The sequence below is a fragment of the Malania oleifera genome, chromosome 13, assembly GCF_029873635.1.
Source record: "Malania oleifera isolate guangnan ecotype guangnan chromosome 13, ASM2987363v1, whole genome shotgun sequence".
Lineage (NCBI taxonomy): Eukaryota > Viridiplantae > Streptophyta > Magnoliopsida > Santalales > Ximeniaceae > Malania > Malania oleifera.
The window spans coordinates 34,107,839-34,135,054 of NC_080429.1; positions in this window are offsets into that span (position 1 = coordinate 34,107,839).

Below are 27,216 nucleotides of genomic sequence, written 5' to 3' on the forward strand. Positions count from 1 at the left end.
CCCACTGAACTTTAGTTTTTCCTTTTTTTATTTTTTATATCTTCCATGTATTAAAAAAAAAAATTATTTCATAGATTCAACTTTTTTTCCTGTATTTTCCCATTATTAATGAATTTTTACACACCCATGTACAAATTCAAAATTGGATTAGGAATTAAAAGAGCCAAATGGGCACTGAAATTAAACCTTAAAACCCAAATTTTGTTATATAAGCCCCTGAAAAAATAGGGCATCTACAACTGCCCCTTTTTATATGATAGTAAGATCTGCCTTTTGGCATCCTATGGTAATAAATCAATGAAGACAAAAGACACGAATTTTGGACTGAGCATTATATAAAAAAAAAAAAAAACCTTAACAAAAGAAAATGTATAGATTTATAAAGATGCATGAAATCTAAGTCAACTCAACAAACTTATAGAGTAAGGTGTAAATTGTTCTAGTTTATGAAATGATCACTACTACGTATTTGGGAACTATGCCACATGCCTCCAAGGTAGATAAATCATCAAAATGATAACTCAAATTTGGGAACTAATGTCACATACGTCTGAGACAGTGAAAACAACTGATTACTCAAATTCGGGAACTATTGCCACATGCCTCTAAAAATAGCCAAAACAACTTGGCAGCGACTAGTCAGATTTGGGAACTAATTCCACATGCCTATGAGATAGCCAAAACAACTTGTAAGCAACTATTCAGATTTGAGAACCACTACCACATGCTTCTGAAATAGCCAAAACAACTTGGAAGCGACTACTCGGGCTTGGGAACTAATGCCATATGTATCCAAAGTAAATAGAACAACTTGGAAGGAACTACTCGGATTTGAGAACTAATGTTCCAAGTATCCAAAGTAGGCATAACAATTTGGAAGTGACTATTCAGATTTGGGAACTAATGTCTTAAGTATCTGAAGAAAACAGAACAACTTGGAAGTGACTACTCGGATTTGGGAACTAATACCCCAAGTATCCCAAGTAGACAGCACAATTTGGAAGGATCTACTTGGTTTTAGGAACTAATATCCCAAGTATTCGAAGTAGACATAACAACTTAGAAGGGATGTACAACTCGAATTTGGGAATTAATGTCCCAAGTATTCAAAGTAGACAGAACAATTTGGAAGGGACTACTCGAATTTGGGAACTAATGTCCTAAGTATCCAAAGTAAAGCACAAATCATTCCAATTTACGAAAGGCAATGAATTGAAGATGTAAGAAGTGAAATGAAAACTATTCACAAAATCTGCAAAAAAAAAAAAAAAAAATTTGCATGGTATGAATATTATAATGCATGAAGTGGGGACCCATCCTAACTTTACTCATGCAATAATTTTACAAAATGCATGAGGATTACTTCTTATCACTGTTGATGATATGTATGCAATGCATAATGATGCAAAAATTTCCTCTTCAAGTATGCTTGTGAACCAACACCTATACAATCAACAGACAAGATTCTAAAACTAATCTTCAATTTTGCTCACCATTTTTTCAAATTTCAATTTGTGAAGAGGAAGGTTCATGCTTTTCCAATGATGTCCTTATTAATGACTTTCAATGGAGCTATACTCTTGAGTAGAAAATACCACTCATATTGTTTGATATGAGTGCCCCTTGGTCTTGTCTTCCCATAACTTGGTATGTCATCTGCCCCAGGCTACTTGTGACCAAGTTATTCAACTTAACCTATTTTTCTCAAAAATTATGATTAACCAATGCTTCACTAAATTTTCCTGAGGATGACATCCCTTTAAGAGCTGCACTCTTAATGTTTAAATCATTTTAATGTTTAATGAATAAGGATGCAATTGGATAACACAATCTCATTAGGAATACAAATGAAATGCTTTAACGTGTCTATTTTCCTGGTTTCTATGCTTTTTGAATATATAGGAAGTAGTTTTACCAATAGTCTGATGCCATATAGCCTTGACGTTAACTTAGTGAATCAAGTCAACGAGCGAACACCTCTATTTTTTTTCCTACTCTAGACTCCTTTTCTTCATTTTATCATTATGGGAAAAAGTAGAACCGACACTGCCCATCTGCTGCATCCACTTCTTCACCATTCCACTGTAAATTTGAATCCAATTTCCAATTGTACCTTCTTTAACTTGTGTTCCATAGCCTATTTCTTCCTTTCCATCCTGAGTTGCAATCAATGTCTTATTAGATATTTTGACCAATATTCCAATCTCAGAGTTAACTTTAAGAAATAGGACAAAATGTAGGCTAAGGATACAAATTTCTAGAACAATAGGGAAACTAAGACTCAAATGCCCTCCCCAAAATGACATTTCTGCCCCAATTAGTGCAAACGTTGACCGAACTTATTCTATGAACAAGATGCCTACGTATCTTATTAGGATCAAGTCATAACTTAGTTCAAACTCTATCGAACTTGATAACTCATTTGAGGTACTGATACATATCAATCAAGTCAGGACTTTCCTTTTGGACTATAATGAAGGTTGAGGGTATGGGTTAAAGAAGAAAAAAGTTTAATAAGGCTTAAAGTCATCAATTTTATTAGGGTAACATTAGTCAAGATTCACTTATGAAGTATGACGCTAATAATTTTTCCTTTTTTTTTTTTTTGTATTTCCCTTCTTTTGTTATATCTTTTGCTTTTCCTTTTGTGAGGGGATCTTGGTTCCCCTTTTTATTTGGGATTCTCTTGGGTCTCAATGTTAATCCTCTTAAAATTGCCCCAATGTAAGGGGTGATCCTTTTATGGTATATTCAAAAAAATAAATTTTTCAAACTCAATACAGCTAGCAAAGGATTTCTTATGTCTCTTTTAGGTGGCGGAAAGATGGTTTGGCATCCTTTTGGTAGTAGTCATTGTCTCAAATGAATTGTCAGACACTAAGAGACCCAAACTCAAGTTAAATTTTTGTTAAACTGACTTCAAGAAAAAGTTGGTTTAAAATTAAGGTTCAAATGGGTTACCAAATGGTAAGTCAATGCATTGTTTGGCTAGTCAACGCATTGTTTGGTTCTTTTGGGTATACTGACTGGCCAAAGATGATCACCCATCATTTTATTAGAACACAGTCAATACACCCATATAACACCAACCATAATTAAGAATAAAAAGTCAATCCACCACCGAAATTGACAACCAGTCAATCTTCCGAACCAATGTGGAATTCTACTAGGCAAGCATCCATTAAGTTCAGAAAAAATTCTTAGAACGTACTATATTCCTGTACTAAAAATTTTAGTCTTTCTTGGAAACAAAAATAGTATGATCCTGCATTGCAAATTGTCTCTTCTATTAAAATTCCTATTTGACACAATTCTTGAAAGACCTCATCCAGTGGGGTTCGGACTTGGCATATCAGTTCTCTTCTATCTTCACTGTTTTCTCTTTCTATGGTGTTGATTTAGGTGTAATCCCAAGAGAGGGGTGAATTGGGTATTTTAAAAAATTCTTTGGAACTTATTCACCACTTAGTCCCTATGTCTAAATTTAACCAATTACTTATCAAGTTTGTGTAAGATTATTCAACAAACATACATGCAATGTAAGTAACAAAATGTCGTGCGGAAAGTAAAGAGATAAGGGAAGAGAGAATGCAAACACAGTTTTACAAGGTTTAGCCAACCCGGCCTACATCCTCACCTTGAGCAACCCACTCAAGAATTCCACTATAATCCCTACTCCTTAAATTGGGATGGAGCTTCCCTTACAATCCGCTGCTTACAAGAGGTACAATTTTCTCCTACTCCACTGCTTACAAGAGATACAGCTCTCTCCTCAAACTCGGTTCACAACCCGAACCGTGAATACAATGAAATCAGTAAAACACTCAAAGTTGCTTCCAACAAAGCTAGTGAGTATAATTCAAATTCCTAACACATAATCATACGATAAAACTTGAAGCTCAAAATGTATGAAACGATACAATCGTTTATGAATGATTGCTTCAACACACAATTTCCCCTTTTACCAAAACTCCCAAATAATAATATAATTAAAAACTTTGGAGAAAATTTGGGTTCTAGTTCACTTTGCGAAAATGCATAAATATCTAATGTGAACTTATCAAAAGCATTATCTTGAATATTATATCAATCAAAATCACAAAATTTCTTTCAAATATTCAATCACAACACGATCCTTGTAACATCCAAATCTATATATATGTATAATATGATTTCCAAAGATCAAAAACTGAATATAAAGTTTTCCAAAGAAAATATCCCTCAATAAAATAAATATTTATGAATACCAAGGATATTTAATCAAGTGTTTTAATATATCTAAAATATAGATCCTTTAACTGAACACACACTTGATTCAAATCTATTTAACCAATGATGAAACCCTTTATCAAGTAGTGAGATTATCTAAATAATCTATATGAAAGTATACTCACTATCTATCACTCAGCCTATTTCAACAATAGATTTTGAAAGGAGAGGTTTTTTGAAAAATATATATCAATGGCAAAATAAAACTTTCTCAAGCAACGAACTTGCCAAAAAAAAAAACAATCTCTATATAGTTAGGAACACTCAAGATCAAACTCTCTAACGATATTCAATAACAGATATTGATATGAGAAGCTCTTGAAAAACACTAAACGGATTTACCAAACCTCAATACCAAGTAGAAATCAAGATGTGTAAATAGATTCCCTTTGATTTTCTGACTTGATTTGCCAAAGCTTAATGATTGTAAGTTGGAGTGCAGGCATTCGTATATCAAGACGTTCAAGTTTCTCAATTCTCTTTTCAACAAGATGTTCTCTTCTTTTCTCGTTTGTCTTAGCTTCCACACTAGGGTTTAGAAGTTCAATATATAGGTGTCTTACCCTTAGAATCAATCTTGACAGTTGGATTAAAAAATATCTCACGAGTTCTCTTAATGAAAATTAAATTTTTAAGTTTTCCCGTAAGTTCAGGCGATTAAGGTCGAGTGCCCAGGAGACCAAGTTCCTTAGTGCTTTGAAAAATCAACCTGGATACAAGGTCAGGCAACTGAAATTGAGTTCAGGCTCCTGAAGTGACAACTTCGGGCAACTGAAGTCTCAGGTTCAGGCGACCAAAGTGCCTCGGCTAGATTCTATGTTTCGCCATTAATTCTTCAGGCGAATGAACTTAATCTTTGGTCTCCTGAAGAAATTCTTCAGGAGATTGAGGTTAACTTCAGGCTACTAAAGTTCCCATTTTCTGAATTTTTTCTTTCTAATTTTAAAATATGCTTTGCTCTCTTTCTTAGCTCCTTTATAAAAATATTTTCCATGATTTTAAAAATATTTTTTAAGTCCATAAGTGTCCCCTAATGATGTTCATGAAATGCATGAGTCCTAAAGTCATTCTGGGGTATATGTTGAGCCTCAACTTAAATCATATGAAAATGTAATTACATGAGTTCTAAGTACCCATTCCCATGACGTTCTTGAATTTGGTGCTTGCATCTTCATTCTTGTACTCTTTGAGTTCCATGAATCTGCCAAGTTGTGTATACTTTATTCTTTATGGCTTCCATGACTTGTTATCCTTCCATGCATGCTTACTATAATTCCTATTCATAATCCCAATGCACAAATCAAATACCAAGTGATTTGTCATTATCAAAACAGGATTGGACTCATAGAGTAAACATAAGGCATTTACTGCATACCCTTCATAGTTGGCAGTGGATTACTATGCACATTGGGTTCCTTTTCATTATCAAAAGACAACCATCTCACATCCCTCAAATCTTGCACTTTATATTTAAAGGTTCAATGCTTTTCAATCAAATGACCTAACACGCCAATCTGACATTCACATCAAGTATTAGGGTCATACCCTCTTAGGTAAGGAGGTTGCAATGGTGCCCCTAGTATCGCGTAAACAAGCTAACTTTTCATCAATTTTGAGAATAACTTAGCATAAGTCATCAGGATGGGTTAAATTTCTATTCTTCTTGTCTCCCGCGGAACTCTTTTTTCTGAGACTTGAACCTTCTACTAATGAGGAGTTGATGACGAGCCTAAAGAAATCATTTGTGGTCATGTAGTTTGTTGGACTAGATTTTTTTACTATGGATTTGTGCATTGTGCTATCATTAGTCCATTTGGCATTATTTTCTCTATAAGCACGACCTTGTATTGTTGTACCTCCCCATCCTTCTCTTTTTCCTAATCCTTTTTTTGCAACCCCTTACTCAATACTAGAGTTGCCCATCCTTCCTATCTTGAATGCTTTTTCAATTCTTTCCCTAGTAGTTACCAAGTCCGCAAAACTTTTGGGAGTGTTTCCAATGAGATGACTAAAGTATGGGTCTTTGAGAGTGTTAACAAATAAAGAGATTTCCTCTTTATCCACCTTTATGCACTTGTGTTGTTGTTTCCCTCCATCAATAAGCATACTCCTTAAATGACTCATTCACCTTCTTTTCCATATTTTGTAAAGTCGGCCTATTATGAGCTATTTCAATTACATGCCTATACTAAGCAATGAAGGCATAAGATAAGTCTTTCCAAGTTCGAATCTTTGTACCATCTAGCTGGATTTACCATCTCATAGCTTCCTCAGTGACGCTATCCTAGAAACAGTGGATAAACAACTTATTATTATTTGAATATGCAACCATTTTTTGACAATACATCTTCAAATGGGTAACTGTACACCTAGACCCGTTGAAATTTTTGAAATCCAAAATTTTAAACTTTAGGGGTAGAACAACATTTGGCACCAAGCACAAGTCAAATGCATCTTCTGAACCAAACATATTTGTACCTTCCACAACTCGCAAGCATTCTTTTAATACCTCATATTTAGGATTCACCTCATATTTTGGGACTCATTCTCTTGTGGTTTCTTTGCCTATCCCCCTTTCTTCAATATTGGGAATTATGATCAGTGGTGACTTGTTATTTTCATTCCCAATTTGTTTGAACCCTAGGGCTGAATGCAAACCTGATGTTTTTAGTACAAATGGGTGTCAGACCCGAGCCTGCCATCACATTAATTAGCTGCGAGGGAGGGTGTCCACTAACCGATTTGAACCCCAATGGAAATAAAGGATCAATTTCAGCCACTGGTTTTGATGGCTGTATGGCATTTCCTTTATTCATAGCGATGAGAATTTTCATTAACTTTTTCATATGATTTTTAATTTCTTGAATATATTGAATGGCTTCTTGATGGCTCCACTCAAGTCCCAATATTTGACTTTCCAAATGTTCCCCCATAATTCTGACTCTTCTTTGAGTATTATAAGGATGCAAGGAAGCTGCTTTTTCTACTCAATGTTGAAACCTCGAAATTCCAATTGGAGTCAGATGTCTCGCTTACATTGTAACACTAACACATTGATTCTGTAGGCAACTAGATAATGTGAGCGCTGGCAATGCTTATGATGGAAATGCATGTATGACTATACATAAAATGCATGAATGCTTATGAATGCAATGCAACCTAAAACAACCACTTTGCCAAAATCTTTAGAGAAACCCTAATGCACCATATATTTTTATTACATCAGGTTTAAGAAAAATATAAATATTAATAAAAAAATAAAAATCACTCATTTTTTGTGGTTTTTTTTTTTTTTTTTTTGCAACTAATTTCATTAAAATAGTAAAAAAAAAAATACAAACACACATATTCTTAATGGAAGCGTCCAAACCAACCCAACTCTTGATATACATTATGCAAAATTTGTGTAGTTTTAGGATCAAATTGTTTGGGATACACCTCATGTAGAGACCCAAAAAATTAAAATTTTGAAATTAATTAAGGAAAAAAGTAAAGGGAATAAAATAAAGGAGAAAAGAAGGAAAAAGGATTTTTTTATATAAAAAAAACGGGGGAATCTACAGGACTTCGTCAACGAGTGCCCTAAGCTCGTCAATGAACTACCTTCTTGGACCCGTCAATGAGTACACGTGTCTCGGCCACAAAAAGATACCGAGAGTAGGAAATTTAGGCCATTAAGGGTTCATCGACGAATTCATTATCTTCGTCGACGAACACCCTTCTACTATTCGTCGATGAGTACAAATGTCTCGTCAACCAAGCCACGTGGCCAGCCGTTTATAAATACGCTAAGATCAAATTTCCAGCAAGAAAATATCTCTCTCTCTCTCTCTCTCTCTCTCTCTCTCTCTCTCTCTCTCTCTCTCTTTCACAAACACACACACACACACATTTTCTCTCTCTACATTCATCCCTCCTTCCTTATCTCCTCCGATCTGACTCTGTTTTTTCCCCATTTCGATGAGCAGAAGTTACCACATTGATCTTGGGGAAATTCTCTATAACTTAGCCAAAGCAAATTGTTGGTTTGGAGTTCTTGGGCACCATTCCAAAATCAAGGTAAGTGAGTTATTTTAGGGTTTACATGATTATTAGGTATTTCTGGGCCCAGGAAATGTGTTAGATGGTTTTATACTGGGGTTTGAGTTATTTGAACTGGGTTTAAACCGATTTCAGGGTTTGGAGTTTTGGGACGTTGTATGCGTGGTTTAGGATTTTAGCAGGCTTCCTAGGAAATAGGTAAGGGGATAAATTAAGTCAGTATTTTCAAGGAAATTTATTTATTAAATCTATAGTATTTAATTTCTAAATTATGTATGGTTTAGTATAGTTCTTGGGAATACTGATTTTGAGCAGAGAAAACAGATTTATTATTATTTTGTCAGAAAAATATGTTTTTCAGGCCAGATAATATGTTATAGTATAGTACTAACTTATGTGTGGCATGAGTATAGGTTTTATGCAAATGATGATATATCAAAATATTTTGATTTTTCAAAATGAACATGATTTAACGAAACTTTTCGTGAAAGCTATAAACAATCAGAAATTGTATTTTTAAGTATATTATGAAATTCAGTCGTCGCAGATGCTGTAACTTTCAGTCGGTGCAGATGTTGTATTTTTCAGTCAGCACAAATACTGTGATTGAACATGTTATAACAGTTATTTAGAAATATTAACATTATAGATGTTACATGTGATTTTGAAAAAGTTATACATAATAGTATTATGAATTATATATAATATGATAGTAGAACCCAGATGGTTTAGTTTAGATTCAGAGCATCGTGTCGTAGCTATCAGTTCAGGCAGTGCTACCACACATCTCAGATAGAGTGTGGGAGTTCGTTAGTCGATCGTGCATCAGTGTAAGAGCAGGTGTCCCTGGCAGTCCGGACCAGGTTGGGCAAGCCAATCGTACTTACAGACTTACAAGTTTGACCTACCATGGTAGGCCAGCCATTGCTAGATCCCACCTACGGACTGCACAACCCAATCATGTGGGGGTAATACATGACATCAGCTAACTATCCATCCAGGGTGTGATTTCAGTATTATACAAATATAGCAGATGATTTTTATGTATACAAAAATTTAGTATGTCATAGTATGTTATATGAATTATGATTTATTCAAATTTATACAGAATGGTTTTTATCAGATTTATCAAATGCAGTTGAATTATGTACAGGTTTTCCTTATTTAACAGATATAATATACCATGTACAGTATATGTTTATAATATAATGATACTCATGTCGCCACACACTAGTATTAGTTTATCTCCCTTACTGAGAGGTGTCTCACCCCAGCATTACAAACATTTAAGGAAACCCAGATAGGCAAGCAGATCAGGCTCGAAGATAGAAGAGACCCTTGTACTACCCTATCTATAGGGTAAGTGATTTTGGGAGATGTATTTTTGAATAGTTCCTAGGGGATCTGGTGGATTTTTTTTCAATTAGAGAATTTCTATATGTTTTTCCAAAAGAGTTACCTGATTTACCACCAGATTGAGAGATTGAGTTTATTGTGCATCTACTTCCAGGGTCAACACTGATATCTAAGGCACCCTACAGGATCGCTCCAGCCAAACTAAAAGAATTGAAAAACCAGTTGTAGGAGTTGTTGGATAAAAGGTTTATTAGGCCTAGTGTGTCGTCGTGGGGTGTGCATCAATTATGGAGAGATAAATAAAGTGGCGATCAAGAATAAGTATCCTATTCCTAGAATTGATGATTTATTTTATCAACTCTAGGGGACCTAATTCTACTCCAAGATTGATCTTCACTCAGGATACCATCAGGTGAAAATTAAAGCGAAGGATGTTCCGAAGACAACCTTCAAGACTAGATATGACCACTATGAGTTTCAAGTTATGCCATTTGGTCTGACAAAAGCACTCGCAGCATTTATGGATTTGATGAATTGGGTATTCCATCAGTTCTTGAACTAGTTTGTTGTGGTCTTTATAGATGTTATACTAGTGTATTCAAAAAGTTTTGAGGAGCACAAGGATCATCTGAGGCTGGTATTGCAGGTATTGAGAGAAAATAAGTTATTCACCAATTTTAAGAAATATGAATTCTGGTTAAGGCAGGTTACCTTCCTCGGGCATGTGATCTCGAGGGATAGCATATCAGTAGATCCAAGAAAGATAGAAGTGGTGGTGAATTAGGTGACACTAGGGAACATTCAGGATATCAGAAGCTTCCTAGGTCTGGCAGGGTACTACTGGCATTTTGTGGATGGGATTTCTAGGTTATCAGGTCCACTAAGACAACTCACGAGGAAAAATGTAAAGTTTGAATGGACCGACGATTGTGAGCAGAGCTTCCAAGAGTTAAAGTAGTGGCTAGTCATTGCATCGGAATTATCTATGCCTTAGGAGAGGATGGATTTGTTATATACAGTGGTGCGTCCTATAAGGGAGTTGGATGTGTGTTGATGCAGCATGGAAGGGTTATTGCATACGCTTCTTGGCAACTTAAGGAGTATGAAAAGAATTACCCTACCCATGATCTGGAGTTAGCAGTGGTGGTTTACGTGCTGAAAATTTGGAGACATTATCTCTTTGGGGCTAGGTGTGAATTTACTGATCATAAGAGTCTGAAGTATTTATTCATGCAGAAAGAATTAAATATGAGGCAAAGGAGATGGCTAGAGCTCATTAAAGACTATGATTGCACTATCAGGTACCACCTAGGGAAAGAAAACGTGGTGTTTAATACTCTGAGCCAAAAATCAGTGGGAGCAGCATTGTCAGCAGTGACGATCCAACACCGATCCATATGGATTTGGAGGGACTCGGTGTGGAGCTGGTAGAGGGTGATCCCCAGGCATTCATTTCCAACTTGGTTCTATAGCCTACCCTGCAGGAAAAGATTAAAGCTGCCCATATGAATGATGCATACTTAGTAGAGCTGATGGACAAAGTGAAAAATGGACAAGGAGAGGAGTTTAGTATTTCAGATGATGGAACTCTGAGTTTCCGTACCAGATTGTGCGTACCTACAGATGTTGAGATTAAGAAGGCTATCTTAGAGGAGGGGCGCTGATCCCTTTACACAGTGCATCTAGCAGTACTAAGATGTATCGGGACCTTTGGGAGTCATTTTTGTGGAGTGGCATGAAGAGGGAGACAGACGAGTTTGTGGAGCAGTGTTTGACGTGCCAGTAGGTAAACACTGAGCACCAAAGACTTGCGGGATAGTTGCAGCCATTCCACATCTCTAAATGGAAGTGGGATCATATATCTATGGATTTCATTACAAGGATGCCACCCACATTGCATGGACAGAATGCCATTTGAGTAGTTATAAACCGACTAACAAAGACTGCCCACTTTCTTCCTAATAAAGTCAACTACTCTATGAACAGGCTGGCAAAGTTATACATTTAGGAGGTAGTTCGACTCCATGGAGTGCCAATATCTATAGTTTTATACCGAGACCGACATTTCATGTCACAATTTTGGAGGAGTTTGCAGGAAGCTTTGGGGTCTTAGTTATCATTCAGCATAGCATTTCGTCCTTAAAATGATGGGTAGACGGAGAGGATGATCCAGATGCTAGAGGATATGCTACGAGCATGTGTGTTGGACTTCGAGGGTAATTGGACCCAGTTTATGCCGCTCCTTGAATTTATGTATAATAACAGCTACCAGCCAGCATTGGGATGGCACCTTACGATGGTAGAAGGTGCCGCACCCCACTATACTGGGATGAAATGGATGAAAAGTGAGTTTTGGGATCAGAGTTGGTGCAACAGGCATATGATAAAGTCTGACTTATTAGAGACAGAATCAGTGCAACCCAGAGTCGATAAAAGAGTTACACAGATACTTGCCACCGAAAGTTGGAGTTCAAAGTAGGAGACCATGTGTTTTTAAGGGTAGTACCAATGAGAGGAGTTATAAGGTTTAGGAGTGTTGACCTTATTGGTCACACCCGGTTTTGATTATGACAAATACTCATTGTATCTAATGAGTGGTTGAGTTTTTGTGTAGGAATCAAGAATGATAAGATCAAGTTGTGCACAAAGCAAGAAAAGCTTGAAGACAATTTCATACTCTTAATTGTAATATTTTTCAGTGAAGTTGTCTGTAATAGTAATTAGGTTTTTCAGTTTGTAATAAGTTCACACACATCACATGCATGATTTAATCTGTAAGCTCAAACCGAACCATAGAAAGACTTTAGGGTGAACCCTCGGTCACACCCGATTTTGACCTTAGGGTGAACCCTCGGTCGACCGACACCGGACTTTTTCGGTGTTTCCAAATTGGACCCCAAGTGGCCTTAGGACACACACATATGCACATATGTTTATTAGGCACTTGAAATTGGCTTATTTGGGTCAATTCGGGACCGAAATGCACACTTGGTGCACTTTCGGTCGACCAGCACTCTTAGTTCAATTTGGCCTGGTCGACCGAAATCGATCCAAGTCAACAGTTTGACCCAGGCCCGGTCGACCGACCCCTTACAGGTCATTTGACCTCGGTCAACCGAACCCCCTGGGAGTCAATATTTTAACCCCCCGGTCGACCGACCAAAATTGTACTGCAACTACCTGGTCGACCGAAGGGTTTTGGGAGGACTCCCAACGGTCTAGTCGATCGAGCCACGTAGTTCAAAAAGGCCTCGGTCGACCGAACCTCGGAGCTTTGAAAAATCGCCTTTGCCTGGTCGACCGACCACTCAATTCAAAATGCTCCCGGTCGACCGAGCTACTTGAGTCCTGGTCGACCGAACCACTTTTGGTCGACTGGACCTCTCGGGTTGTTCCCATTTTTACCGTGGTTAATATTTTTCTAAACAGGGTTAAAATGCATTAAACTTCATTAAACTTTTCTAAATAATACCCTATAGATCCCCAACGGTCATATTTTCTCCCTTGCCTATATATATGTCTTCATTTGCAAAGATTAAGCAGGGATTAGCCACTTTGATTAAGTAAAAATTCTCTGAAAATCCAAAAGGCCATACTACTCATTCTTAAACCTCCTACACTCATACTTACCTTCTCATACAAATTAAACCCTTTGTAAGTTGATTGAGTGCTAGTCTAAGTAGGTTTGCTCTCCCATTCATATTTGATTGTTTTATTATCTTTGAGAGCTAAACCTTGAGTATTCTTAGGGGACTTTATTAATAAGTCTATCCTAAGAAAACTTTGATAGATCTTCTAAGATTTGCACCTCTATTGCAACATCTTAAGAAGATTGTATTTGTATTTTGGTTGCAAAACATTTTCAAATATCTACTGTGTTATTAATCTTGAAAATATTTGATGAGATATTTGCTAGTGTGATAAAATCTTTGTTGCAATACTCGTTAACTCATATATCTCTTGCTGAATACAAAGATTGAATATTCTTTTGCAAACCAAACTTATACGTTGCTAGAACTTCATATACATATGTGTATTGAGAAAACTTGTTGATTGAAATATATGAAGTTTGGATGATATCTTTGTTTGAGCACTTAGATTGAATATCCTGTGATACAAAGATCATTTAGGTTTGCACTCTCACGTACGCATTACACTGATAGTAAATCTATTTGAGAGTTGACATCTTAGACCACACTGAGCTTACAAATTATTTCATATTTGTGGTGTATATTATTGCGCGAATTTGGGTACATATCTGCTTTACTTGAAAGCACAATCACTATACCATTTCATTGTAATACACATTTGTTGTATTTCCAGGCACGGGCCTGAAGAGGGAGACTAGCCCTGGAATAGTCCCGGATTGGCTTAGACCCGGTTAGGAAAGCTAGGTGCGTCGTCCTGTTAAGGTGTGTAGGTTGAGGTCAGCCCCGCTAATTGACCTGGTTAAGGTTGAGGTCAGCCCTGTGTTAATTTGACCTGGTTGTAAACGGTGCCGCTCCACCCTTAAGTGAGCTATTAGTGGAATCCTCTAGCTTGCGAGCTTGAGGCGGGGTCGTAGGCACGGTTGGCCGAACCCCGATAACATATCGTGTGTTCAATTATATTTCCGCACTTTATATTTACCGCACATGTATGTTATGGGTGAATGATGCGTATGACTTAAATTTCACATTATACTTATCTACGCATTTGGAAATTGAATAGGCAGACCCTAGGTTGTGTATATACTGCTGTTTATCCGGTTCAACCTAGGTGATAAATTTTAAAATTCCAATTCACCCCCCCCCCTCTTGGGAATACACCAATTCTAACAATTGGTATCAGAGCCTCGTTGCACTTGACTTAAACGTTTTTGTAAAAAAATCGCAATGGCTCACATTGGTGTATCCCCATTCGTTGAGGGACAGTCACTTTCCAGTCCTCCAGTATTTTATGGTGTCGACTACACCATGTGGAAAGTTAAAATGACCATATTCTTGAAATCTATGGACTGGAGGGTCTGGCTTGTGACTGCCAAAGGAAGATGTGCACAAATACATGAAAATGATTTTAATATGATTTGTTCTAATGCCATGAACATATTACATCTTGCTTTAGATTATGATATCTTTGTTGAGTTTGTGGCATATCAAAGTGCACAGGAAATCTGGGATGAACTAGAAAAGAAATATGGAAAATCCCAGGAATTAGAGATGGTAACTCCTCCAGATGCTCCAAACTTAAATGATCAAGAGGAAGTAATTCATGAGCTAGACATCAAAGATGAGGTATATGATTCTTACTCTAGCCCTCCTGATGATTTATGTAATAAATGTTGTATTGGGTCATATACTGAATCATCTGTTGATAATGTTGTAAATGGTTCATGCGATGTTTACTATGGAAAATCCTGCGATGAATCATATGTTTGTTTTTGTAACATATCAAATGCTGGACCATTTGTTGAATATCATGATAATTTTGATAATGACATTTGTGATGATTCATATATTGAATGTTGTACTTTATTAAGGAATGAATCATCCCTTGTGCCTCGTGATAGCCCTATTGAGCATTCATATAGTGATTCGTATGAAAACCGTTGTGATAATTCTCTTGGTGAATCATGTACTGATTTGAATATTAAAAGCATGCTATCACATGAAGAACTAGAAAAGACCTTATTGAAAATGCACAAGTTTCTAGTTGGAATTTCTAAGCATGAAATACGCCTAAAGAATGAGAACAAAAGAATAGCAAATCAATTAAAGGGGCAAAAAAAGAAAAAAAAAAAATTTCATGCTATTCTTGAAAAGAAAACGGTTGAGAAGATACTGAATATTGCATGCTTAGATGAAGAAACAAATGATTATTCGAAAGTTGCTCCTGAGATTAAGAATGATACGAATAATCATAATAAACCCTTTGGATCTAAAAGGAAAACTCATTTCAAAAGGGGCTCGAGTTGTTTACACAGAACCGATAGTCTAGTCTCACTAAAGAGAGACGGAATAAGCAAGCACAATCCTTCACGTATATTTTGTACCTGCTTATTCTGCAAATCTGTGTGGCATACGTGGTTTAATGGCCTACTTAGAAGTGCTAGAGGACTAGAAAAGGAAATGAAATGGATAATCAGCAAAGCAAACCTTGTAGGACTTAAGGAAAAGCAAATTCAAACTGAAAATGCATTCTTGCTATTGTTTCTTTATTCCTAGGGTTAGGAGTGGTGATGATTGCAGAATCAGGAAGTGATTGTGATTAAAACAAAATTCTTAGTATGTAGACTCACTAAGCTATCTTGTTATACTAAGAACCATTATCCACTTCCAAATGGACATGGCATGTACGCCCGGCATTTAGGTCTAATTGCTTAACCCCTGCCGTCATGAAGAACATAAAGCAGTAGTTGTCCATTGCACAAAGTTGAATTTTAAGGCTTCGTCTTATGTCTCATCCATAGGGAGTTATCACCAAACTAAGATCATACTCAGTGAATCTTTCACGCATCTATTGGTTCGTATCCGTGCTCCTCTATATCATCATATCTATAGGATACTCTCCAAATCACCACAGAGCTTAAGTTAAGAAAGACCTCACATTCCTTAGTGCCTGGTGCCTGAAATAGATTGATAAGTCAATTCTCGGTACGCACCTCACTTGAGCGATATTTCTTCACCAAGAACCCCTAAGAATCATGGTTATGCTATTACACATCAAATCTGGACCTTAGGGAGAACTTTGGATCAAAAATCAAGAAAAACTGGGAAAATCTACTGTGCTCGGTCGACTGAGCACTTCAGTTATAAAACGCCTCGGTCGACCAGTGTGTGTTGACTTTGACCCATCACGGTCGACCAAACCCTCATGAACAAAATGTCTCGGTCGACCGGAAGTCTCGGTTTCCCCCTGGTCGACCGAAACATGGCACAATACACCCTTACGGTCGACCGGCCATCCCAGTTCATTTTCGCCTCGGTCGACCGAAAGGTGTCGGTACCTGGGGAACTTCAAGCGTCAGTCGACCGTATCTACTCCTGGTCGACCAACCTGCGATATATATGTCGGATCTCTTCATTTTCAGCTCATTTGCTCGAGATTCTCGAGAGACTTTCCATTCCCTTCTTGTATTTCCTAATATCCTAGCCTCACATCATCATTCCCATGGCACACATTGAAGCTCACGATCTTGCACATGCCGAGGATGAGTACTTTCTCTCTGACAGATGCAAGATGCGGTACATACGGGAGTTCCGTCCCAAGGAGGTTATACTTGGTAAGATACTCGACTTAGTCTTTATGGGTCAATATTTTCAGAATATATTATACATGTTCGAGTATCAGGGGTGGAGATCATTTATCTCCTACCAGCCTGGGGGACATTACCCAACTTTCGTTAGGATGTTTTATGCCAACCTTGGCAATGATGAGAATGGGTACTTCTCCCGTGTGTTGAGGACAGATGTGCGGTTTAACGCACAATATATCTCTAAAGTCCTTGACATTGGCCGTGGCGATTTTCAGTGCCCCGAAGTGGGTAACTCTTGGATCCTTGATCAGGGATTTACCGTAGCCACATTCGCCAATCTGACCATGTCTGACCCTAGCACTGCTAGCCAGATCCATCCTCCCCAGTACAGACAGTTCAGCCTAGAGGCTAAGATCGTGCACCATCTGATCACATACAATATCCTGCCCAAGGCGGGATCTAGAGTGCACGTCTCCTTTTTGGATTGCTTCGTCATGTGGTGCCTCTTTGCTCGGAAGAAATTGGACCTGCCGAGTTTGATTATCCGATGGCTGATGGCCAAGACGATTGGCCACCGAGTGATCATGCCATATGGGGGAATCCTGAACAAGCTGTTTAGGAATATTGGAGTCACGAGGACAAATGTGGCTTCACTGAAGAGGAGACGATCGGCAGACACCTTCTCTGGAGTGACCCTTAGACTGATGGGGTATGAGCTCGTAGGGAACGTTTGGGCGCCCTCTAGAGCAGCTGCAGCACATGTTGGGGCCCCACAGGAGCCACCACAGCCTCCACAGCCATCGATGGCGGATCTCATTACTGCTATCTCTGGCTTGTCAGACATGTTTATGCAGTTTCGAGGATCAGTCCAGTCTGACTTACAGGATCTTGCATCGTCATCCACTGCACTTCGGCAGGAGTTCCAGCAGCACTCCATCTCCACTGATAGCTGCCTTACAGACTTGGAGCGGACTATGACAGCAGGCTTCAGTGAGCTGAGTGGTCGCATTCAGGCTTCAGTTGCCTACAGATTAGCTTTGCCACCAATATTATTCAGGATTCATGACGTATTCCATGTTTCTGTGTTAAGGAGATATGTCCCAGATCCCTCCCAAATGATCAGTTATGAGGAGTTATAGCTTAAAGATATTTTAGTATGTGAAGAAATACTAGTGCAGATTCTAGATAGTAAAGAACAGGAGTTGCGCACCAAGAAAATACCACTAGTAAAAGTCCTATGGAGGAATCAAATAGTGAAATAAGTTTCGTGGGAGCTCGAGGAGGGGATACGACAAAGTAAGTATTGTTTCGATTTTGTTTTATACATTGTAGGATAATTAATGTATATAGCTATGTTTTGCTTTATAGGATATAGTTGGTTTTGGGAGAATTTTAATTTGTTATTGTAATCTCCTAGAACCGTAAATGTAACCACGACATTCCTCCGCCATAAGTGAGGGTAATTAATAGAATAAGTAGCAATTTTTTCCTTAGGCGGTGATGTATAACATATATAGCAAATTTCAAAGACGAAATTTTTATAAAAAGGGGAGAATGTAAAGACTCGGAAAATTTAAATTTTGAAATTAATTAAGGAAAAGAGTAAAGGGAAGAAAATAAAGCAGAAAAGAAGGAAAAAGGAATTTTTTTTAAAAAAAGGAGGAATCTACAGGGTTTTGTCGACGAGTGCCTTAAGCTCGTTGACGAACTACCTTCTTGGACTCGTTGACGAGTACACGTGTCTCGTCCATGAAAAGATACCGAGAGCAGGAAATTCAAGCCATTAAGGGTTCGTCTACGAATTCATTATCCTCATCAACAAACACCATTCTGTGGCACATCGATGAGTACACGTGTCTCGTCGACGAAGCCACATGCCTAGCCGTCTATAAATACGCTGAGATTAGATTTCCAGTGAGAAAATCTATCTCTCTCTCTCTCTCTCTCTCTCTCTCTCTCTCTCTCATTTTCTCTCTTTACATTCTGACCTCCCTCCTTCTCTCCTCCAATCTGGCTCTATTTTTCCCCGTTTCGGCGATCAGAAGCTACCACGTTGATCTTGGGGAAATTCTCTACAACTTAGCCAGAGTAGATTGTTGGTTTGGAGTTCTTGGGCACCATTCCAAAATCAAGGTAAGTGAGTTATTTTAGGGTTTACATGATTATTAGCTATTTCTAGGCCTAGGAAATGTGTTAGATGGTTTTATAATGGGGTTTAAGTTGATTGAACTGGGGTTAAACCGATTTCAGGGTTTGGAGTTTTGGGACATTGTATGCGTGGTTTAGGATTTTAGCAGGCTTTCTAGGAAACAGGTAAGAGGATAAATTAAGTCAATATTTTCAAGGAAATTTACTTATTAAATATACACTATTTAATTTTGAAATTATGTATGGTCTAGTATAGTTTTTGGGAATACTGAAGTTGAGCAGAGAAAACATATTTATTATTATTTTGTCAGAAAAATATGTTTTTCAAGCCAAATAATATGTTATAGTGTAGTACTCACTTATGTGTGGCATGAGTATAAAGATTTTAAGCAAATGACGATATATCATAATATTATGACTTTTTAGAAAAAGCATGATTTAACAACAGTTTTCGTGGAAGCTATAAACAATACATAAATTGTATTTTTAAGTATATTATGAAATTCAGTCGGCGCATATGCCGTAACTTTCAGTCGGCGCAGATGTTGTATTTTTCTGTCAGTGCAGATGCCATGATTGAACATGTTATAACATTTATTCAGAAATATTAACATTATAGATGTTACACGTTATTTTGAAACAGTGATACATAACAGTATTATGAATTATATATTATATGATAACAAAACCCGGATGGTATACTTTAGATTTAGAGCATGGTATCGTAGCTATCAGATCAGGCAGTGCTACCACACATCTCAAATAGAGTGTGGGAGTTGGATAGTCGATGGTGCATCAGTGTAAGGGCAGATGACCCCTGGTAGTCTGGACCAGGCTGGGCAAGCCAAAAGTACTTACAGACTTAGAAGTTTGACCTAGCGTGGTAGGCCAACCGTTGCTAGGTCTCGCCTATGGGCTACACAACCCAATCATGTGAGGGCAATACATGACATCAACTAGTTTTCCATCTAGGGTGTGATTTTAGTATTATACAAATATAACAGATGATTTTTATGTATACAAAAATTTAGTATGTCATAGTATGTTATATGAATTATGATTTATTCAGATTTATACATAATAGTTTTTATCATATTTATCAAATGCAGTTGAATTATGTACAGCTCTTCCTTATTTAATAGATATAATATACCATGTATAGTATATGTTTATAATACAATGATACTCATGTTACACACACTAATATTAGTTTATCTCCCTTATTGAGAGGTGTCTCACCCTAGCATTAGAAACATTCCAGGAAACCCAGATAGGTGAGCAGATCAGGCTTGGAGATAGAGGAGACCCTTGTACTACCTTATCTATAGGGTAAGAAATTTTGGGAGATGTATTTTTGAATAGTTCCTAGGGGATTTGGTGGATGTTTTTTTTTTTTTGGATAGATATGTATGTATGTTTGAAAAATTACTAAAACTCTGGTATTGTAATTATATACGGCGATGTAATTTATGTTTTTCGCTGCATAGGTGTTTTGTTTTTATAAACAGGGATTTCATGGAGTCCACTTTGGGACTGAGACATTATAGTAGATTTTATAAGGGGTATCAGGGTAATATAATTTTACAGTTTATATAAAAAAAAATTGTATGAATTTTTGGGTCATTACACCTCATGCTCAACCTGCTTCATTTTCTCAGTTATGGCTCTTATCCCGTTTAAGGCTCCTTGAGGTTGAAGAGTCATCTTAAATGCCTAGTGATCCAATGCCCAAAACTCGACCTCCCATTATCTTGCTTTTTGTACGTAAGGAACAATCTTCTGATATTTGACCAACAACTATTTATACTCAATGTCCCAACTTCACAATTGGGCTTTAAGTTCCTGCAAGACCTAAGACCTTTCCTCGTTCTTTGTCTCATCAGTTCTTAGTAATTCCTTACTTAGCTCGACTTCTTCTTGGAGTTCTTTTCCCTTCTTTCTCAAGGGTATCATTTATTCCTTAGCTTACAAGTCCATTTCTTTCTTCTTTTTAATATTCAATTGGCACCTAAGGATTATCACTTTTTCTTTTCATCTACCAGGCATTCAATTCAGCCTCCTTGGCTCTTTCCTCAGCTAAGAAAAGCATTTCCCACAGCTCCATCTTTTCCTATAGCCATACTATTTCTTGAGCTTGCCTCTCTGTCCAAAACTGAGGTGAGACACTGGCAACCGAAGGCCCCGTCTAAGGGGTGGGAACTACCTAAGGCTATAGTGATTGAAAGTTCGTGACTCGAGGACTAACCTGGCCTCAACTCCTTCAGAAAATTTGATCAAGTATCAACTTTAATCCGAGTTGGCAACACCACATCAATTCCTTCAATCAAACTATCTCCTTGGTTACTTTCCTGGTCTTCTAAATACCATTATACTTTTGTTTCTTCTTCTTTGTACACTATTACTGAGAAGTCCATGGGGTTGTTTAGGGCTAATCTAGAATTTTGGCAAAGTAGTGTGTATGCCTAAAATGAATGCAACAGAATGCAGCAAAATATTCAACAATATCAAATGTTCAACAAAAGGGAACTCAAAATAATATATAATAGAAGAATGAACTAAGTCTAAAAATAATTAAGGATGAAGTGCTTGTCCCAACCCAGGTGGATTCATTAACTATGAGTTTTCTTAGAGGCTCTATCCTAGGAGAGGAAACTAGAGTTAAGCATGTGTGGTGCATGCTCAATTCCTCACAGAAGCTAATGCTACTATATCCCTATCTAATCCTAAGAGGGTAAAGCTCGAGTATAAGGCTTGTGAAAGTGTGTGTGCTCATAGAAATTTAAAAACTTGAACTCATATTCCATCACATCATTACATCTTGCATACACTTATCCATTCATTCACAACATATATTTGAAACATAAAAACTACATACATATATACAGAACCATTATTCATATATATAGGTAAAATATCATGGAGTAATAAAAAGGATCGTTAAATTCAAATTTGGGATAATTCATAATTAATTAATGGCTCAATTCTCTAGTATCCCCAGTGGAGTCACCAATATATTCCAATGTTCCAGAGAAGGGTTTGAAACGACGAGGGATGATAATAATATCGATGGTTTGATGGAGCCACCACTAACCTGTTATTTTCCTAAGTATGATTAATTCACCTAATTACTACTCATTGATTGGTATCAAGACTAATCCTAAGGCCAAAGAACCAATAATCTCAATCTGCTTTTACCACAGTTAGGATTGAGAGTACAGTTATGTGAGGAGAAGGTATCAGTATCCCTTGCACACCTGTTCTTTGAACAATTCCTAATTAATTATGAATTATCCCAATTCGAATCATATAGCCGTCAATTAACTCTTAAACAAGTCCAATAAATATTGAAATTCCAAAAGAAACTGCAACATTAAGTGTGATTTAGGAATGTCTAAAAGACGTCCAACGAAGGAGATCTTATTAGATAAACCCCCCTTTAAACTAATATAGATAAGGTTTGAAACACATTTTCACCCTTTGTTTTATCATTGAGACACACACATGCACGCACACACAAAACATAATATTTACAAATATTAAACATGCAAAATGATCAAACTAATGCATCAAATTCAAATAAAAAAATATCTTCAAAACATTCTTAGATTTCCAAAAAAAATTCAAGAATTTTTCTAAATCTTTTTTTGCAATTTTATGAGATTTTTAAAGATTTTTTTGCATTTTATTTATTTATTTTTCACTTTTTTTTTGTTTCCCCAAGCCAAAAATGGCTCAAATAATTTTTTAATTTTTCCTATTTTTTTTTCAAAATTTTCCTAGTTTTTCTATTTATTTTTTGCCAAATTTTAATTTTTTTAATTTAAAATAAATTAATAAATTTAAAAAAAAAACGGGGCAGTCCAAAGAAGTCAAACCAATTCATAAGTTGACCCAGTTTAAAGGAGAAGCAAAGGCGGGAAAACACTTAGAGTTGCCACGTGTCAGCCATCCATGGTGACAAGTAGCAGTTAACAGGTGGCTCAATATATATATATATATATAAGAACCCGACTTGAGAATTTCATATTTAATAAATAAAAAAGGGTAAAAAGGTAAATTTAGTAGGCTTCGTCGACGAAGCCATTGTTCTCGTCGACGAAGGCCCTCATACTTTTTGTCGTTGAAATTCAAAGCCTCGACGACGAAGAGATACCGAACGAGTTGTAAAATATCGAAATAGGGTTCGTCACCGAAGGAATTAGTTCATCGACGAAATGTGTAGATTATTCGTCGACGACAGCGCCGTCTCGTCGACGAATTGGACCAGGTCAAAAGGGCTATAAATATTCTATTGCTTTGCTTAGAAGCTAAGTAAACTCAAACTCCCCCTCTCTCTCTAAAACCAGTGAAATCTCTCATTCTCTCTTCGATTCTTTGTTGTTCATCGCTTGATTCAACGATTCGACGTTATTGTGCGGATCAGGGGAGGAATCTCTATGTTTTTAGCGGATCGAAAATTCGTTTTGAGGATTTTCGGGTTTTGACCCAAAATCGAGGTAAGGGTCTAATTTCGTTTTCATTTCGAAATATATGTAGTAGTAAGAATTATAGTGAACTATAGTTATTGGATGTTTAGGTTTTGGGAACTCGATTCGTAGTTTTGGAGCCATAGAGTTTGGGTTTTTGGTATTCAGGAAAAGGTAAGGGGATTCTATTTATATCAGTTATTTTTTAATTGGGATCGGTAAACCTGTAGTTTACGATTGTATGTATGTTTTGGCTACTTATTTGGAAAAATCTGTCAAGTAAAAATGCGGGATTTTCGGGTTACAGATTTGGGGAAGATTGGGGGTTTTGGGTATCATCTCCATTTCTGTTGGAAAATCGTATGTTGTATAAAACTGTAGTAATGAGATGACCGTACTTGTATTTATATTAAACTGCGTTCTCAAATTGAAAATGATATGATTTGTTGTATACTCAAATAAGTGTGTAATGAACTGTTGTATGTAAAATGTTCCAAGTTTTGTAAAATAACTAGTGGTGGCTAATTACCATACGCTGATGGGTATAGGAACATGAGTTCCAAAATTGTTCCAAGTTTTGTGAAATTTTGCCACGTCTTAGCTAATTATCATGAGCAAACGCCATGTCTCGGCTAAATATCACAGGTGAGAGTGTCCGGCTCTATATCCGAGGGTGTGAAATATCGCTTGTTTTTTTTGGCTGGTCACTGATGAGTGTGAGTGGAAACTATACTGGCAACGATATCGCTATGAGGCTTCGATTACTGTAGCGTATCAGGTGCATGAGTGTGATGACACTAACTGTATGTTTGGTATCGTATGTATTGGAACCAGATTGTGAAAATACTGGAACTGTATCGTGTTATGTTTTATGTTGAAATAACACTTGTATGCCACACACTGATATAACTTATTTTCTTCCTTACTGAGAGGTGTCTGACCCCAAATATACAAATATTTTTCAGGTCATTCGAGTAGCCGAAACTAGCATCCTAACATTCGGGAGCATGGGTGTTGTTTAGCTACGTAGAGTACTTGAGTAAGTACTGATTTTTGTAACTGGGTTGTCATTGTTGCGTTTTGTAGACACCCACGATATGTACTTTGTTTTGGAGTGTAGACTCTAGTCACGTGTAGACTCTGGTATGGTACGCTGTATGTATTAGAAAGGATATTTTTGTTGTATTTGATGTGTATAGACATATATGTGATTGTCTATGGGGTTTATGTGTAGCCCACGGGGTCGGGCCCTCATTCAGCATAGTATCATGTGTGTTTTAAATGATACTGAGACAGGTTAGGTTACTAAATCACACCTGTGACCCATTTGCGGGTTCGGGGCGTGACAGCTTGGTATCAGAGCAAAACCAGGTTGTTAGGTCTTGTAGACTTTGTTATGCGTAGTTATGTGTAAATACTAGAGTATAGGAGGTAGGAAATGGGTAGAGTGGGTCAAGGGTTGTTCTATTGCTAGACAGGGATTTGTTGACGATATTCTGCGTTTTTCCTGAAATGACGATTTTAGTAAAACCACGGCCAAACCATTGATAGTTTCGTGTTGGTGTGATAGGACATACCTAGACCTATGAGAGTTGTAGTTAACATGATTAGCTTTCAATGATGGTGTTAACAGTGTATGATATAGGAATTCTAACCAATTCCTATCTTACTTTCAGAATGGAGCCTCAGGATAACAACTTGGATAGTGGTTCTGAGGGTACTGTGAGTAAGGAGTCTCCTTCTGTGCCTTGGGGTTTGATGAGGCAGGTTATGTGGGAGATCGGGTAGAATGTTAGGAGACATGAGCATTCTCCTATTGCTACAGTTTGTACTATAGAGAGGTCCACCCACATGCACCCTTTGATGTTTACGAGGGGACTTGATCCGATAGTAGTAGAGAACTGGATGCAAAAAAGCGAGAAGATATTGGAAGTTCTGCACTGCACTGATCAGTAGAAAGTTCTCTATTCTACTTTTTAGTTAGTACGAGAGGCTGAAAGATGGTGGACGGCTATAAGTCTACTTAAGAAGTAGAGAGATAGTCCATCTAGCATGACTTGGAGCCGCTTTAAGGAGGTATTTTTCGAGAGATACCTCCTGGCTTCCACTCGTTATGCGAAGGCTGATGAGTTCTCGAGCCTAACTTCGGGAACCCTAACGGTGCAGAGATATGTTGCTAGATATATTGAGCTATCTTGTTTCGCTCTGTTTTTTATCTCGAACGAGTATGAGAAGACTCGGAGGTTCGAGAAGGGTTTGAGGAAGGACATCCACAGGCTTTTGGGTATGCTGCAGATTCGAGAGTTTTCTATTTTGCTGGATGAAGCTACCATAGTTGAGGCTGACCTCTAGGGGGATGAGGTGGTACAGGAACAGAAGAAGAGGTTGGTATCTTCTGGTTCTCAGACTGGTTCTCGATAGGGACAATGGAAGAAGAAGAAGAACTATAGTTCAAGTTATCGCCAAAATACCGAACGGTAGAGTTCTCAGGGAGATATATCTTCTATGCAATGCGCCAAGTGCCGTAAATGGCATGATGGTGAATTCCAGCCATTCTGGGGTAACTGCTACAACTGTGGCAAACTAGGCCACATATCCCAAAACTATCAGGCACAGAGGAGCGATATGCCTGCACCGAGCCAGAACCATGGAAGTAATCAAATGCCTCAAGGAAACTATCAGGAAAACATGGCTCCGGCGAGGGTGTACTCCCTTACTCCAGCAGATGCGAAACATGCAGGAAATGTGGTGATAGGTACTATGTTATTACTTTCGAATAGAGCTGTTGTTTTATTTTATTCGAGAGCAACACATTCTTTTATGTCTGCAAGTTTTGTGAAACTATATGGGGTTGAAACCCAAGTGATGGATGAGTAGTTGTCAGGGCTACATCGAGTGGGAGTGTAACGATTTGTGGTAAGATGTTAGGAAACTGCCTAGTGGTTATTTAGGGAAGGCTACTACCGGGGAACCTAGTAGTGTACGACATGTGTGGATTTGACGTCATACTGGGGATGAATTGGCTATTCTCTAGTTATGCGGTGATTGATTGTCGTAGGAAGGTAGTAGTGTTCAGATCTCTTGGGGAGTAGGAGTATGAGTTTGTGGGATCATGTGTGCATTAAATGCTACAGATTCTATCGGTTATATAGGCGAGAAGGTTACTTTTGGACGGTTGTCAGGGGTGCCTAGCTTGCGTAAAGGAACTACCTCGAGATGATATGAAACTTGAAGATATCCGAGTGGTTAACAAATTTATGGATATATTCTCGAAAAACATACCTGGTTTACCTCTTGGTTGAGAGGTGGAGTTCGTTATTGATCTTCTGTCAAGCAAGGCATCGATTTCTAAAGCTCCATACTGGATGGCTCCAGCTGAACTTCGAGAGTTGAAGGAGTAGTTGCAGGAACTACTAGATAAGGGCTTTATCAAACCTCGTATTTCGCCTTGGGGAGCTCCAGTATTGTTCATGAAGAAGAAGGTCAGGTTGATGAGAATGTGCATTGATTACCATGAGATCAACAAGGTAATAGTGAAGAACTGATACCCATTACCTCGTATAGATGATCTGTTTGACCAGTTGCAGGAAATGCAGGTCTTTTCGAAGATCGATCTACAGTCAGGGTATCATCAAGTGAAAGTTAGGACTGAGGATGTTGCGAAGACTACTTTATGAACTAGATATGGTCACTACGAGTTTA